The sequence below is a fragment of the Erithacus rubecula genome (genome assembly GCF_903797595.1).
Source record: "Erithacus rubecula genome assembly, chromosome: 3".
Classification (NCBI taxonomy): Eukaryota; Metazoa; Chordata; class Aves; order Passeriformes; family Muscicapidae; genus Erithacus; species Erithacus rubecula.
In genome coordinates, this window is record NC_136689.1 from 29401847 (window position 1) to 29415778 (window position 13932).

Here is a 13932-nt window from a genome sequence, read left to right on the forward strand (position 1 = left end):
CCAAATCCAATTGGTAGGGTTTTTTCCTTCTTTTGGTGCCAAGCTTGTAGACTGTAGAAAAACTGGCTGGTCCCTGCATAAATAAAAGCCTTGAAAATGCAAATCTGTAATTAAAAAGACTTGGGAACAAATGTGACAAAGAGTGTTCCTACTTGAGACATAAAAAGAGGATCAGAATTCTTAAATTCAGAGCAAATTAACACAATATGTGCATGTGGTAGGGGAATTCTGGGATAAGTTTCACTTTGTTTAATGGTTTTGTTCCATAATTACATACAGAATTCAACTGTAATGGAAACATTCTCTGTATGTTTTTGTTACTGGTACAGATGAAAGGACATTCATTCCACATATCCAACTGCATGAAAAACAAAACTTTCACTTTTCAGGCTGTGACCAGCCAGTGTAACTACACCAACAGCCTGAAGGCTGGGCACCCAAGTCCTTTTCCATCTAAATAGGATGAAACATGTATTGCTGTTGACACAGTTGTCTGATTCATGCTGCTGTAAAATCAGATGCTGGCTTAGAGTCTCTCTGAGATATTCAGCTGTTATTTACTAGGTCAAGCAACATTCTTCCTGAAGGAAGAGTGAACTTACTGAACTTTGTGCAGAGGACTTAGCTGGTAAGTCCTTGATGTATGTTATAAAACCTTAGGCTATATTTTATGCTATACTTTGCATTTCATCGAACCTCAGCTGATGAGAAACACATTTTGAATTTACAACAATCAGCAGTGCTTATTGCAAACTGTGCAGAAAAGTGTGTATGCTATGTTTGAAATCTCTGTCTTGCACAATCTTCACTATATATTTATTGTATTAGGACATATGAATTTCCCTTCAGATGGTCTAGAGAGGTATGAAAAAGAGTGAAGCAGGCCACATTCAATAGGAAATTGATATACATTAAGGCATAATCACAAATAGTGATGCTTATATTTAAAAAAAAATCCCTGACTGTGTGATTTTAAAGATACAGTGAAAAGAGAGTCTCATGGTTTAAGCCATTTTTAATCCTTTCATATCCCAGTCCCAGACAGGTTAAGGAGTTAAAAGGAGCCTCTTATAATTAAATGCTTAGAAATATCTAAAAGTAGGCTGGTATTACACTACCATATCGCTGCAGCTATTACTGCATAATCTTCCTGCCTAAAATGGCTCTATCCAGCTTTCCTTTTCTTTATCAAAGTGACATCTTTAGCTTCACCATAAACCTCCAACATAAACAACCAACATGTACATCCAAAGCTGTTGTACATGCACCTGGAGACAGATTTTAAAGAATCTTTTAAAGCATTACATAATAAAGAATATATAAAAATATATCTTAAAGAATATATAGAATAAAGAATATTTTAGACAATATTTTAGAACTTGTACAAGGGTTAACCAGACAGACTTGGAGCTGCCAGGGGGGAAAAAAAAAAGAAGAAGAAAACAGCAGAATATTTTTGATAAAATACACTTTGATTGGAGTAAAGATGCTAAACTCATCCTACTTTAGTATCATCAACCTATGGAGCTCTAAATAACCTCGGGAAGCTTGCTCAGAAAGGTCTTTTTATTCCTAATTATACAATGATGAGAATGCGACTTGGTATTTTAAAGGAAAAAAAAAAAAAAACTGGATGAGATTAACCAGCAGCTGAATTTCAGCAAAAGTGTGTGTCTGGAGAGACCTGCTTGGCTATGAAATTTTTGTTCTGCTTCAGAAAGAAGCAGCTTTGACTTGGAGCAAAAAGTCCAGAGGGCTGTACCAGGGTCTCTCTTGCCACCTCTCATCAAAACAGTCAAAGAAACACTAAAGACAGTAGAGACAGCTACTTCTGCCAGAGAACCAACAATAAGCTGTGCAGAGCACCCTCACAGTTGCTCTGTGGTTCCCTCAAATGAGCTCCCAGCATATATAGAAGTGGCAGGTTTTTTGGTTTTTTTCCCCTTACATTGCATCTGATTTGCTGCAAGGCATCTTTTATGTTCTTTAACCACAAGTCATAGCAGGCTGCTAGAGTGACTTCCACATCTAAGTAAAAAGGTTGTTCTTTTTTTTTTTTTTTCCAGATATCACTCTGAAATTAATTTAAAATCCTGCCATAAACTCCAAAATGTCCTTCTAAAAATAGATGCAGTTATGGCATTTTGAACAGGTTCACCATGTACATTAATTAAAAATAATTTTATATGCATACTGAAAACAACTGTTCACATGAACTAGCATAATGTGCAATGGGAACATGCTAGGAAGGCAGGGACAAAAAGGCACCATAAACACAACTGAAAAGCTGCAGATAATTCTGCTGATATAAACCAGGTATAGGAGTCAACACAGCTTCTTTCTGCACCCTTAAGATATACCCTTACATACATTTAAAAGATCTAAGAACCATTAGGATTTCCTACCCTCTTTCCTGCACCCCATGGCTAGTAGCAAGTGTGAGACAAATCAAATTGTGTTACCAGGACCACAAGCTTGTTCAGCTCCTCTCCCACACCATCAGGTGAACTCTATTTTCTCTCCCTCCCACTTCATACTGGTTCAAGTTAGGAGATTGTGTCTTATATCTACCTTTATCTTTTCTCTTCTGTTAAAAGGCAGCTGTATCCTTTAAAGTGTTTAGCATTGAATCAATTCTTACCTTTCTTGCCCAGGGAAAGGAAATACTGATCATTGCCTTCATTTTATGGTGAGATTGCAAACAATGCAAATCTGAATCCAAACCATGAAGTCCAAACACGCAGACTGACACTTTTATATTCCTATGGTTTGCTACATTACTGATATCATTGCTGTCTTCCTCTCAAAATCCAGGAATAAACTCCAGGATTGCTGTTACCTAGTATTTCTGAGGACTCTTTATTAACTGTGTAGCACCCTAGAAAAGTATGTGTCAGAGCTCCTTTCCTAACTATTACACACTATTACACAAGAACTATAGGCTAATATTTATATCCATACTTTGATGGCAGCAGCAGAGATCTTAAAATGGTCCAAGTGTTCTGGATCTAAAAAGGCATCGGATTCTGCAATATTGAATTTATGCAATGGATTGTTTTGCTTTTATTTTATGCTTGCTAAAAAGAACTTGTAAAACTATGAAGAAAACAGCTGAGTTTGTAAATTAAGATATTCAGACACAAAGAAATACCTGGATGGATTTTATAATTAATTTTTCCTTCTGTAGAGCACAAGACAGGATACTTCACCTGATAATCCTTTTATCAATCATATAACATCTTTGAAAGCAACATATATTTTTCCACCAAAAGATGTAATCTATCACCTTCCTCATTCCAATTAGCACAAAGTTTACCACTTTAAAATATTTTTTTTCTGTGCAGTTTTCCCAGGCACTGGCTCTCACTATGCTATTGTCTGCTAAATTAAGGAGCCTGGGACAAACTGGGAACAAGTAATTTCTTAACCTAATTTTGGGTTAACTTTATAAATTACTTCACTGTAGTGCAAATTTCCAGACTATATATATGTACATAATTTTTTTCCTAAACCCTTTAAAATTTTCTCATGCAAACTTATTCTGTCTGTCCTGCCCACAGGAATTATGTCAGTATCTTTAACTTCTTATCCCATTCATCCCTGCCTTACCAAAGTTACATTGGACCAACAGTTAGCAGGCTAAGAGTTCTCATCTCTCCTTGATTGCTTTGAAATATTCTTGATCCTACAAGGATATTAAAAGTGAATAAAAATTCATACTGTCTTAGCTTTCCCTCCCAAGTTTCTTGTCAGACAAACATCCCATTTTACCTGTAGAAGTAATGAAGAAAATAAGGAACTATTTTATATTTTAGAATCCATCTTCTTCCCTGATTTTCATCAATGGATAGACAGATCTCGTGTGAATTTGTTGCAGGCTGACAAGTTTGACACTGATGCATAAATACTTAGGATCTTAAAATGTTTACACTGTGCCATAGGGAATTCTGCAGAACCCAGATGCAGAGCGAGTTATGCTGAAGTTGAACTACTGAGGCACCCCTGACCTGAGCACCTTGGCCATGCTGGGAGGTGGGGCTGACAAGCATGAACACACAGAAAACATGAAACACACGAATGCATGGCTCCTGCACGCTGCAGGTCATGAACTCTGTGGCACAGGCACACCTCCACTGCATCAAACCCACAGACAGACCTCTGCTCTCGCCAGCTTTCAAAGCCAGCTGTCAAACAGAACTGGAAGACTATGCAGGGATTGCAATCCCATCTCTCAAAAGAAAGATGTTTCCCTTATGCTAAATGGTTTGCTCAACAGAGAATGACCTTTTTTCCCCCTCTTAGGATACACTCTAGCTGTTTCAGGCTATGCTATGTACTTGAGTCACAACAATCTTTTGGCAAGTAATGGAGCCAGAATGAGCATCCAATAAAACAGCTACAAGGATGTATAAATATTAATTTGTGGCAATTTGTCTTTCAAGAAAATGTTGCAACAGTCTTAATTCTGTGGTAATTCTATGGCTGCAATGATGAGACGGTGTAGGCACAAAAGAGCCAGTTGCATCTCTTTTGCAATATTGGAAAATTTGGAAAAAAAACCTCTGAGAAAAAAGGCTTAAGGGTTTAATGATGTACTGACACATCATACCTTTAGTGGCAGACCAAACCACAACACCCAAAATAAAAAAAACAAAGCCAATCGAAATCCAAAACAAAGAAAAAAAAATCCCACTAATGTAGTTTTGTTCAATATATCTTTAAGTTCTTCGCTTCAATTGTAACATTTTTTGTGTATTCAATTTATTGTTTTTTGTCATACACTTGTGACTCCCCAATGCCCTATAGTATTACAATCAATATTTGGTTTGAAAATCCCACAAACAGAAAAAAAAAATACTTGAAAGGAAACAAAAGATTTTATGTCCATGTAGCTTGGGGTTCAGCTTCTCAAAAGCTAAATTAATGTCTTTTTTGAGGACTATGTTTAAACGTATGCTTAAGAAACTGCTTCCACTGAGCATAACTGAACTGAGATTTATGTTTAAAGTTAAACCTGGACAACTGTCTCAAACAAGGATTCTTTTGTAAAGGTAGACTAACACTCAGACCAGTCCAATGATTAGTACCTATTTTTGCAGCAGTGTCAGTATGAGAATCAGGCCTTAACCTGCATTGCCCTGAACACTGCAAAAAATAGTAAGTGGATGTGCAGGGGCAGAAGTGATCAATCAGAATAAATGAATTTTATAAGTACAGATCTACTGAAGGATAAAAAAAGGAAAGAGACAAACAAAGGGATTTTTGCTGCTTTCTCCCCACCCTTCCATTAGCACCATATAGTGAAAAATGCCCACTTCCATCAGTCAGAGCAATCACAGCTGCCTTGCCTGCACACTCCTACAAGACAGACTGCACCATCCTTCCCCCTCACGACACCTACATTTATAGTCTGCAATACCTGCAAGCCTTTAAGATGACTCCTTTTAATGGTTTCCTCAAATACACTGCTCTTAACCCCCCAAAAAGGTTCATGTTTGAACACTGCAGGTTTGTTTGGAAGTATTTACTTTTGATTTCAAGTAAATGGACATTCTGGGGACTTCCACAATATATATTGGTTCTATAAAGGAATGGAAACATTACAGATACCCACCAGCTTACTGGAAAAGAGAGGAAGTTCTGTCAAAACAACGCATTTTTTTCGGAACTAAGAATTTAATTTAAAATCTCCTTCTTTGATGGCGCTCATTTCTTTGGCATTTACATTTCCAATGTTTATACTGATGTTTTAAGAACACTTAAGTAGAACATTTATTTGCAAATAAAATTTCATAACTTGGCAAACTCATGTTCTATTTATAAATCTAAGAACTATAAATCCTTTTCCATATAAACATATGTATTATTTCCTACCGAAAGTGTGTGACAAGCACAAAGTTTATTCTCCATCTATAAACCTACATCAGACAGCTCATCCAACAGAATGAGTGTGCACAGGCATAATCAAAAATATACCTGTCCAGTAAAGGTAAATAAAAAAAAGGTAGAAATAAATAAATAAAGGTAAATAAATAAAAGGTAGAAATAGCAGTGACTTACCAGGAAAATTATACTGTATGTTAGAATAACCCATACATCCATTGGAATGCAGTTGTGGGGGAAGATTACAGAACTTTTTTCATCATTCTGCCAAGTGAAAACTAGCAAAAAGTGAAGAAGACAAAGATGCCCCAAGCTGTCCTTTTTGCTGAGATGCACACAGCCCAGCAGTGAGGGGGCTGCCAGGGAGATCTGTTCAGTTTCTCCTGTTTGCAGGCATTGCTAGAGAAGGTCCAAAGATTTGCAACACTAATGTGGACATCTTACCTGCTGTTCTGACACACAGAATGAAAACAGAGTAAAAACGAAAACTAAATTAAAAAAAAAAAAAACAATCAAAAACAAAACAAAACAAAAAAACCAAAAAAACACACCAAAACCAAAACAGTATATTTTTCCAAATGACAACCTCAAGTGCCACACTACTGCCCACTGATTGCCATGGGGGTCACTGCAGAAGTGATTCCACTTACTGAGAAAGAGCTGGTTTAGCCAGATTACTTAACTTCTTGGATAGCTCATCAGCAAGAGATTAGAAACAGGCCTCAGCATGGGTTTAAGTGTGCTGGACCCTGTGGCCTTCTTGGTTCATAGCTGCCTCCAGCTGGCCAGCCTGGTTGCCACCACTGAGCTGCCCTGGAGGGGCACCACACCTGGCTCATCTGGCCAAGGAGAAGCTGGGAGCACTCCAGGGCACACAAGGTCCTCACAACACTTCTCTGGAATTCCACTTGAGCCTGGCTGTCCTAGTGAACTCCAGTTTGACAACAGGCCTGCATTTTCTTTGAAATCCCCCAATGGAGATGGTGAACATGGATTCAAACTGAGAGTAATCGCAATTTATGTTAAATTCTACTGGTGAGTCCAGCATTAAAAGGCACTAAATTCTGATATTCATCAGATTTGGGAACTGCAAACAAGAACCTTGCTCTCAGAGTGGAATCCAAAGTTTATTTAGATATTTGGCCAGTTGTGGAGAAAATGGTAAGCTTTGGCTCTCCAAGGAAACATTTCCCCTAATCCATCATTTTTACCATAAATCAATAATCTGTTAAAGAACTGAGTACTTAAAAACCCAGGCTGCTTCAAGAGGACTTCAGGGTCCTACCACCTGAAGCACACCTGGACAGCAAGAGCCCATTTTGCTCACCCTAAAAGCTCCCATTCTGATTTCTCAGCAGCGCCACTGTCTTGCTTAAGGTAACACTGGGAGGCCCTCTTCTGTCGGAATGGAGCAAGAATGATTTACTGCACAAAGGAGCTTGAAAAGAAGCACTGCTCTGGGAGCCACTGACTAGCACAGCCAGCTGCAACCCTTGAATCTGGCTGTCAGCTTGCTGCAGCTTCTCTCAGGTTTGGGTGCTGCTGCTTCACTCCTCCATCACCACCTAAGCAGAGGAAATTTCTCATACTCGTAAGTGATTTGGGTAAGTGGAAAGAGAATCTGGTATGAGAGCAGGATTTTGTCCACACCTCTTTTTTTTTTTTTTTTTTTTTTTTGCTACTTTCACCAGTGTAGGGAACATTAAAATTGTTTCTCACAGAAAAGTCCTTGACACTCATGGGTTTTTTCTGTTATTGGTTGGTTTTGGTTTGGGGGTAGGAGGTTTTTTTGGGGGGAGGTGGTGGTGTTTTTTGGTTGGTTGGCGGTCTCGGTATTTTTATTATCACCATGACTTCCAAAATCTTGGGATTTTTTACATGGAGGGGGTGGATTTGATGTTAAGCAATTGAACCAGGTAAATGAGAATGTGACATACTAAACTAAACCAAGAATTCAACAGGAAGTTGAATAAGAATAGAAAACTTTCTCTTTAAATTAGTACTCAAAAATCACCCCAAAATTATGCTACTTTATTTTTATTCTTGATATTCAGTGACCATTCAGGTATCAAATGATAAGTAGCACTGATTTATTCAGGGGTGAGTGACACTAGCAGTCTTCAAGATAAGGCACAGCACATTGGAGATTACCTAATCTACAGAAGGTGCATTTGCTTGAGCACCGAGAGCTTCTGTGCTCAAATGCAAAAGTTGACAGTCAAGCTCTTCAGTATCCAGTCAAAATAATGACTACTACCCTTTATTTTCCTGAGGGTAGATAGTATTGCTATTGATAGAGGCTCAGCTCCTCTAAGAAAATCAATTATATTACAGACTTTCTGAGGTAGTATACACTACCTGAGAAGGACAGCAGAAAAATAATAAATCTACAATTTTTTTTTTTTCACTGATGCCTTTTTCATTAATCTTATCTTTAAGCAGAGATTTAGGAATAATTTCTTCATCATTTAAACATATTTTCATGTACAAAGCACTGATTAAAATAATTAAAAGCTTATCTTTGAGTTATAAGAAGGTATTCCTGGAAAAGGAATCTCAGTGGTTCCTGAAAATAAACAGGATAAAGAGGCAAATGCTATAATGATTACTCAGCCTCTTTGGCTTGCAATGTCAAAACAGAAGCCCCATCAGATTTGGGATTCTTTTTCCATTCTCGTTGGATGGAAATATAACAAGAACAATTGTTTCGATATTATCCAAACAAATCCATATTTGATCCAAAACAAAACCATAGACAAAGACTTAGGAGACTAGAACTAATCACATTTTTTAACTTTGAAAAGAATTGTCTCTTATTTCCATTACATTTGGAGCAAAAGCTTCAACTTTTCCAGTCTATCAATACAAAAGCACATGTAATTGCAGAAGAAAACACAGACAAAAATCTCCCAGATAAATGTGTTACCTTACAGTTAATAATAATAATCTACCTGCTAAAGTCTGTAGATAAAATTTAAAAAAAATCCACATAACTGAGTTCTTTATTCTTGCTTTTAATATTTCTCAAATGTCAACCCTCCTGAAATTCATTTGTAAAAATCAGATTGTAGGCTTGAAAGTAGCCTAAGAGGTATTATCAGCTATCTTTCTTTCAAATAGATGATAACTTTAGACCTCTCTGGAATGGCAAACTCCCCAGATCTGGGACCTTTTTTCCAGGCCAGAAGGATTAACAGTTTTCCATTAAAAAAAAATAATAGAAATAACACTGTGCAAGAAAGGATTAAAGTATAACTGCCTCAATGTTCTTCATTTCATTTATAAATGTCATCACAATTCTTTTTGTAATAGGGCTCAGGATATGAGGAGCACTGAAAAGACAGAGCAGGCTATTACTAATAGAACCACATTATTTTGTCTTTTGCAGTATCTGGAAGAAGTATAGGAGTCATAAAACAGGATGACAAAAAGACATTTTCTAATCTTAAAATGAATAGCAGCTGAGTTTTCTGGAGGCAATCCCTGTGGATCCTTTATTCTCATCTTTCCTGACAATTTTAAAAATACCAGAGTAAAAGGTTGCTAGAAGTTTCTCAGAGTATAAACTACAAAATAGCACAGACAGATTGTCAAGAGACACCTCATTTACCCCATTTACAACCTGAGCATCCATCTCATTTGTTAGCATCATTCATCAGAACCACTCACAGTGCTGTAGAAAAGCCTTACTATTCTTACAGTGGCACAAGCCGCTTTCCACTCTTGTTTCTGTGGCAACATCATCTCTTGTTTCTGTGAGAAAGGCCACGTTATTATACTATTTAATCCACTATCAACACTTCACTCACTGGCTGGAAACACACAGGAGATTTTCAGCATTAGACCAACAGCCAAACCTCCACAGGTCATGATGTCTTTGTGATTGAAACTATGCCTTCAAGTAGAGCTGGGGAGGGGCACCACAGTCAGCATCAGGCATCCTCCATCGGGTTCCTTATTTCTACAGATATAAGGCCAGGAAGCTACCTGAACACAGGTCTTTCAGTAATATTTTTATAGACAAGGTATTTTATCTCCACAAGAGTGATCGCCAGCTGTAGCAGTCATTCCCAGCAGGCCATAACCTACTTAGAAAATCAAGGGCCAAAGGCAAATCTACTCAACTCCCAACTGGTTGAAGATATCCATCCCAAGAACAGAATCATAGAATTGTTTGGATGGAAGATACCTGAAACATTGTCTAGCTCCAACTCCTCCTGCTGTGGGGAGGGATTCCTTTGACTGGTTCAAAGTCCCATGCAATCTGGCCTTGAACACTTCCAGGGAAGGGACATCACACTTTTTGTGGGTACCACGTTTCAATGCCTCACCACCCTAACAAGGAAGAACTTCTTCCTCATATCTAATCTAAGATCACTCCTTTTTAGTTTGAAGCCATTCCTCCTTTGTCCCACCACTCCATGCCCTTGTGAAAAGTCCCTCTTCAGCTCTCTTGTAAGACCCCTTTAGGTACTGGAAGGTGCTGTAAGTTCTCCCTGGAGTCTTCTCTTCTACAGCCTGAATAACTCTCTGTCTGTCTTCAGAGAGAGCCCTCTGATCATCTTTGTGATCCTCCTCTGTACTCAATCCAACCGCTCCTTGTCCTTGCATCATCAATGTCACTACAAATCAAGACAAATTATTAGCTGAAAGAAATTAACATAATTGCTGTCTTATCGCATTTCTTTCCCTTAATGTTTTTCTAAGTCATTTCCTAGCTATTGGAGATTGACCTACTAATTGCTGGCAAAACAAAGCAGAGTCTGCATAGTGTACCACAGATTAAATTTTCAGCCAGGCATGCAGTTCCTCTTGTTCCCTGGGATGACGGCACTTTTCCCTACCAAGGCTTTTGTGTGCCATCTGGTGGACTTTCAGCATTTGGTACATCTTGTTTAAGTACAAATAAAGAGTCCTGATACCCTGTCAGGAGTATCTACATTCTTTTGGTAAGTTTCATCTTATCATCCTGTATTTGCTCAAATTAATGCTTGCCTGACAGTTATTTCTCTCACATTTGTAGTCAAATGAACCTTTACTACTGCAACTGTTGTTAACTTTAGCTAACCCTTTGGACTGATAGATTTTATATGCAATTGAATGGTCACCTCGAAAAAATAACTTCCACAAAACTAACAGAATTCCATATATAGGACAACAAGCTGACAATCCTCAGTGGCATTTAGATTCTTAGTTCTCAATGACCTCAATGCTAGGATTAGTCTCTATTTGACATGAGAGTCAAAGATACTGAAGCATACCTATCACCACACAACTTCAAAAACAAAACTGAGTTTTGAGTACTGATACTTCCTTCTAAGTATGACAGAAAGAACTGTCAGTAGAAATACTGTAAGGTTAAAAATTAAAAAGGAGAATCCAGCTAAAATATTTGGAAAAAAAAAAATCCAGAGCACAAGTTTTGTACCATTTCCAACCTTTCCAAGACTTCCAAGACTTTTAAGGCTGGATGAAGTCCACCCTCGGAATGAATGAGTTGCACCTTCCACAACAGAGTATCAGTAAGCAATAGGATGAATTTTCTATCTTGGATACAAGATGGCAGTGACTGTATGGGTAGAGACAACCAGCTAAGAGGAGCTGAAGCTGTCAAGCAATGAATCTGGCCTTCCTTTCACAGACAAAACAAGACAAACCCAGATACAGCAGGAAGAAAATGAACAGCAGTGAAGAGAACAGAAAGGGAACAGAATGCAGCTCTTGGTTTTGGTCCCCTTTGTTACTTGAAACATGACCTCTAGAGAAAAACAGGCTCAGGACAGTCTTATCAGCCACTCTGGGATTTGGCAAACGTATCAACAGCTGTGCTGTTTTAGACATTGATTTTAGCTGCCTTTTTGGACACAGGCTCACTGCAGTGCTGCTGAAAGGTCAGCCGATGAAAGCTAACATCAAGAAGTGGAAAGATATACAACTAGGGAAGAAAAAGAAGCCAAGAAATAAACGTGGGGATATCAGGATTTAAATCTTACAGTCCAAACAGTTTTAAGAAGTGATCTGTGGCTGGAGGAGGTGACATGTGGAATGAGATTCCTTTTTTCATCAGAGTATCTTTTACAGAGAGGTAGTGAGTCCAATTCATACCATGGGTCTGAAGTCTCTACAAGACTGCAAGACAACACTGCTTTTTGGTACAGGTAGGTCATGCTGCATCCACAAGCACCTGACAGGTGTGGATGTGCAGAGAAAAACAGCTGGTGCTGAAGCCTGGTATCTACAGTCGAAGGATTTCAAACAGGCTATTTTGAATTATCTCTGGCCTACCACACAGACTTAATGACCATTTGGATTTAAAGTTCATCCTCCTGATTACTTTAGCCTGAAAGGAAGTCTGGAAGTCCCAAGAGCATTGTGCAATGAAAACCAGGCACAGTAGCAGGGATAAATGGAGATTCAATTAGAAAGTACAGACTTGACCTCTGTAGGGAATTTTCTGGACAGAAGGATAACCTTGGATAGTTGCAAGCCCTGAAAGACAGAGCCCTTCTGATACCATCTTGGCCAACCTGACTGCAGGGTGAAAGACAAAGGTCCACATTTTTGTTCATGCTGCCATTCCATCTTAGTTTTTATTTTAAGAGCAAAGGTAAGTTTTTATTATCCTGGATAAAATTGAGTGAAGCCCTTAGTGCATTATATATTCTCATTGCAAACTAAATCCACTCATAAATAAGAGTTATAAAACATATTTCTTTTAGGAATAGAAGTACATGCAGTTATTGTTTAAGGTCTTTAACTAAGATTGAAAGCACATTGCAAGCTTTAAATATGATCCAAATAGTTAAAATAAAAAATACAGTATTTTTTTCCAGAAATCTGAGGCCATATAACATAAAATTAATTTCAACAGCCATTAAATACCTTGGAGGACTAAAGCCACATAGGAATACAGATTACAGTAATTCAAGACATTTTCTCTTTCAATTTTGGAGTTTGGTATGACATCTGAAAGCCATTTTTTCATCAGTTCTTTCACACTAATCCAACTTTACTTGCAGTAAAGTACTGCAAATTATACCATTTGTTTTACTTGTGAAAGCTAACAATGTCCTGTCTTCATAGTATGTTCAAAGAAAACTTTCTGGTGATGTTTAAGTAGTTTCAAAGGCTTTTGCATCTCATTGTTTTATAGTGAGTTCAAGGATTTCTGGTATCTGACATAAGGCTTATTTTCACAAAACAACAGTGTTTCTGAGCCCTCCACAGTATAAAAGGAATTTTAACACCTTTAATGAAACTGATACATCTTTTTTTTTTTTTTTTTTTTTTTTTTTTTTTTTGTAGCTCCCCATGTGGATTCAATTAGTTAGAAAGTGTACATTTACTATAACAAGTTAAGTTGATATAAATTAGATTTAAATCAATGAGAGAACACCTTTTCAAAGTTTTGCATGAGTTCAGTTCAATCAGTCTTAAGTGAAATCATACTGTGCTGCTTTGTGTGGATATGGAGTCTGAGTTACTTTTCTGGACAAAGTCTTCAATAACCTACTGCAAATTCCATCATTTACAACTGGACAAGGTTTCTATTTGTAGTACTGCAGCTCACTTTGTAAGTAATTGCAGTGTAGAATGCACCAGCAACCCTTTTGAGGACTTGTATTCATTTTTGCTCTCCTCAGTCTGGGGTTATTAAATGCATTTAAACATTTCTCACCATCTGCTCAAACCGGACCTGGGGTCTAGCAACAGAAGACAACTTCTGCATTCTTGAAACTGCTGTATATGAAGAACGTCACTAATTTGTCATTGCGTCTCCTGTCCGAAACACCACGTGTGTGAGATGTCACATAGTGATTCGTGTCATTATAGAAATACACCATGGGATCAATATGAACAAGAATACGGAACTTAAAGTAAAGCATGGACATGAGACACAGGAAAATATAGTGATTTCATTATATTTGTGTAAATCACTTTGCTGTGAAATGCTGGCTTTTGGTTTTAGGTATATATATATATATATATATATATTATTTTTTTTTTTTTTTGCCACTATAATTATGAATTGTATCCACTTTTTATGTA